Below are 4,958 nucleotides of genomic sequence, written 5' to 3' on the forward strand. Positions count from 1 at the left end.
ACTTAATATTTTGTACTCAACCTGCTACTTGAAACCAGTTCATTTGTAAAAATTTCTAATTCCGCTGCCTAGATAATTTTTCTATCAAGGCTTTTGTTTTTCAATAAATACTTTACCAAATGCCTTTGCAAGTTCAACTAACAGCTCAGTCAAAATATAAATGATCTAAGCAATTAGCACCAAGCTTAGTTAGTCTTGTTTTTATGATGCAGATATGAAGGAGTTAAAATAATTGATACATGATGAGTAACACGAATCTAATGAGCCTAAAAAATAAGAGATTATTTGCCAGTAGAGAAAGTCAAAGTTTTGTACTCTTCAGTACCCTGTATATAAAACTTCAGCTGTTTTATGCTCAAAGTGTGGTATTTTTGTATCTTGTGTTCTAACTAAAACTTAAAACAGGATCATTTGTCAAGTCTGATAACTTGCTGCCTAGATAATGTTTTCTTAGCGAATATTTTGTTTTGCATTAAATATTTTACAAAATGCTCTTGCAATTTCAACTAACAGCTTAGTCATAAGTAAAATGATCTAAACTGTTAACACAAAGCTTTGTTGGTCTAGTTTTATTGTTGTCAACATATGGAGTCGAAAACCTTTTCCTCCTTCCGTCATAAACTTTGTCACTAAAAAAGAACTTTGACTCTTCAAATGAGTTTTATCTTTTTAAGGTAATACGATAATAGTTCAATATATTGACAACAACCAATCCAACAAATATGTACATTCTTTATTTAAGTGTTTGCCCCAGTGGTTTTTCAACTGATCATTTGCAAAGAACACAGCAGAAAGTTAGTGCTGTGTTTTGTACAATTCACTTGAGAGTAATGTCAGAACTAAAAACTAGACAATTTTGCTCATTGTCCTGTACTAAAAAATCTCATTTAAAAAATACAGAAAAAATATTTTATAAACTTTAAATAAATTTCTTGGCTAGTTCTTGAACAAGTGCCAACTACTTTGTAAAGTGACTTCGGAGCGCCACACACTGGGCTCTAATCAAGTGAAAAAAATATATATAACATTTTCAAAATGGTGTCTTTGAATTCAGATACTGTATCATAGACTATTTTGGTCCCTTGTCAATGGTTAGGCAAGACTTGGATGGCTTACCTTTGTCCTCAATATAATGATTATTGTAAGCCTAAAACACTAGCTAGTTAGAGTGTTCATGTAACAGTTTAGTGAGCTGAACTTAAGAATTGGCAATTTCACTTGCAAACTGGCAGGTATGAGTAGCTTATCCTCATATATAATACACCGTTTTCAAAACTGGATAATTGTTCTCTTTTTGCTGATTGCAACTGCTCAATAGTCGCTGTTTTGTTTACACTGGGTTCCATTTCAATAGTGTCATGCATAGCCACATCTAACTTACCATCATTGTGGGTTAGCAACTGGTACTTTGGCATAATTTATTTGCTGTTTATTACTAACATACATGCACTAAGAAAGGGGTCATAATCAAAATACTTCTGTATATTATTACTCCACCATTACATTCTAGAAGAAATTTCTGTGAAAATCTATTTTCTATCAGGCATATACCCTAATTTTATGTAACAAAAGTGCAACTGGGTTATCAAGATTCTCATCAATGTAAAAAAGAAAGACTCAATGGACTCAATAGATATTTTTCACCATCTAAAAGTTATCAATTTTGCCCAGAAGTTCATACTGCCCCTTCTCCTATAGCACTTTAGACGGGTCAGCTAGTGACACATTATCTATTGTAAAGAATGACTGTATTGTCTTACCTACTTTGTCAAGTTTTGTGAATACATCATTGAACTTGTAAAATAAATAGCAGCAGATAACAGTTTAAAAATTGTAATAGCTTTTATGCTTTTTAGAGTCGCTTGTCCTTCTTCATTATACTTTAATGCCGAGTTCACTTTTGTTGTTCAGATTTTTGGCTGGCAAATCAGTATTTATAACTATAGAGTTAACAAAATCATTGAGGTCCTTTTGTGTAACTACCTTTTCTCTAGTTTTAGATTAATTCTGTCAGTGTGCATGCTATTCTCAGCACTACCACCTAACGCAGAATGTCCAACAGTTTTTGATTTTGGTTCCTGTTACAAACAAAGCAATCAGTATTCAATGAAGCTCAATATAGTCTTCCTTACGGTCTACTGGTTTGCTTAAGAGCTTCTACTAAGTTGATTTTCAATGACGGTCTCTGGCCCTATAGCTATTTTAGTAAGTATAGCTATTTTTGCAAAGCCTTTGAGGTCGCAGAGGTTTTCAATAGCTATTGGTGTCTGTCTATGGCCAGCAACTTTAGTTTAGACAGTCCAATCAATGCACATAATGGTAGGGTTTAACTTCCAATAAAACTACCGTTGGCTTAAAAAGGCCAATTTCCTTTACCTCCTCTGCCCCTTCATCTTGCTATTTTACCAAACTATCAATACAGATTGGTTTGCACGTCACAAAAGGGCATGTCTGGAGTTTCCAAAATTGCTTTGTCTAATAATAAAATTAGGAGCGGTAAAAATAATCAAACATTAAATGTGTTAGCAATAAGTATTAAGGGAGAACTACAACAATGTATCTGTGGTCTTCTACTTACAAAGAGCTGAGAATACTACTATACTATAGTTCAATTGATGAAACTTTTGTGGAGTGCGGACTAATCTGTTTTGATAGTTTGAGTCAGCTAATTATCCAAAATTTCCAATGTTGAGTTTTCTCATTACTTTGTAGGTCAGATTTCCTGATAATAATTTCTCAGGTGTTGCTCACTGTTTTACTAAGTACAGAAGGAAAGAGAATATGGCAGTGCACCGGTCGGCAATCAAAGTATACCTTCCTTGATTGTCAAACAAATCGAAGTTTAACTGATGGATGCTATTATCTTGTCCACTTTGCGCAGTTCAGACCATGCAGCGAAGTCTGTGACCGTGTAAAAATGTGGTCAAGAGATGAAGAGAGATGTCACGCTTATTGTCCAGGTCAGTGGTAACTTTAAAGACACAAAGTTTTGTACTATGTCAACAAAATTTTGCAACTAGTAAAAATCTCTGAACTTCTATTTCTGAATGATTACTTATCTCATATGAATCTGAGAAAGAAATATAAATAAAGCATAAAAAAGAGGCGGCTGTGCAACTGCCGGTAGCTGGCAACCAGCAGCCCAGCGAGAGTTCTCAGCAATTTTCTACCAATGCTGGCCACGGACCAGGCTCAAAAAGTTGAACTTTTTTGCAATCCCTGTCATAGGTTGAAATATGTCGCCAGTATTGAGAACGGTGCAAAGGCATTCGACGCACTTAGAATGCATTTTGAAAATGATTTGCGTATTCTCAAGTAATTAAAGTTTGAAGTAAAGATACAATTAAAGTAAAGGATTTATTACCACTTTCACCTCTAAATACATGCTATATTTTAGCTCCACGCATACAAAATACCGTTGTTTATGAGCAGAAAATTTCTTAATTGTGAGATCACCACTGGTACCAGAGCCACTGAGAATATACAGCCTCGTCAGATACCACCGCAGACCGCAGGCACTCCGCCGGCTGTTCACGGAGGGAACCAAGCTTAAATGTGTTCATTTTCTTTATTCTTAGATACCTAGCTTTCTTAATCATTTTATAAGCAAGTTGGAAAAAAATTATTTTAGCTGTATTAAAGTCTTCATTTTGTTTTCTTAGGATAATCATCTTGCGAAGTCACTACCTTTATTTAACTTGCTAATTATAATAAATGTTTGAGTGTTCTATTTTAGTTATTATATAAAAAAAGTTATTTTACAAACTATAAAAAATTACCAATTTTTCTTACTATGTTAACATTTAGATTTTTTTAAATTTCTACTATGTTTTTTAAATCTTTCAAAACTACTTACTCATGAGCATTCATTTCATCTCTGACAATCGTGGCTTAAACTGCATTGAAACTTAAGCTTAGACCTAACCTGCCTAGATTTGTCCCAATTGGATTTTACTGCTTGATTATCCTCAAATCTATAGCATTGTACTTTCATTGCTAGGTTTTTGTAACATAATTTGACTTGAGTAAGCATTGCTTATGTGATGCACTGATGCAATCTCATACTTTAAGTAAGGAACTGAAATATATAATTCATTTTTTCAATCAAAATCAGCTTAAGCAATTTTATGTGAGTAACTAAACAATACTGAAGTTTGAAAACTTGTAAAAAATCAAGTTGGAATGCTTTTCATTCATATTTGTGAGTTTTTATATTGATTTTGAAACTAAAAAGCAAAAAATCAAATTCACCCATACTATATAACTGCTTGCAACTTTTGTTATGGCAACACATTCCCACGTAGTTCAAAACTAACATTAAACTAGTTTTATAACTGAAAATGTGACTTCATAGTCAGAACTACACATACTTGAGCACTCAGGGTATTTAACTATTATTTTATGCAGTTTTATCATGACGAAAAATTGAAAAAAAACCACAATGCTAGGATTTGTCGCATTTATTTTAGGCTACCTCGCCTCCTACTGTCAAGTAATCACTACTCAGATGACGACTGCAAAGGTTTTACCAGCTGCTGTGAGTCTGAGCAGCTCAATTCAAAGAACCTTCACAAGTACTCAAGCACCAAATTCTGATGGCCTGTCACTCTATTATTGCCTGTTGATAATCAGTTCACTTTTTGTGGCAGCAGTAGCTTTAATTGTGGGAGTTATTCTCTTTATTCGAATCCGCAGAGGAAAGCGCACCAGAGACTTGCCAGTGTCAATTGAAACTTGTTCAACTAAAAGTAAGTATGAATGAAATGTACAATTTCATATTTTTTCATCATAAACTTTATTTTCTCAAAAGTCAAGTCATATCCCAGAATATTCTATAAACTGGCAAATTGTTAACCTGTCTTTCTTTTAGGCTATCCAGAGGTATTAGCCAATGACGGGTACTCTACCTTGGGTAAGTGGGTAAATTTTTTTTTATAGGCTGCTACAACTCATTTACA

The sequence above is a fragment of the Watersipora subatra genome, chromosome 5 (assembly GCF_963576615.1).
Source record: "Watersipora subatra chromosome 5, tzWatSuba1.1, whole genome shotgun sequence".
Lineage (NCBI taxonomy): Eukaryota > Metazoa > Bryozoa > Gymnolaemata > Cheilostomatida > Watersiporidae > Watersipora > Watersipora subatra.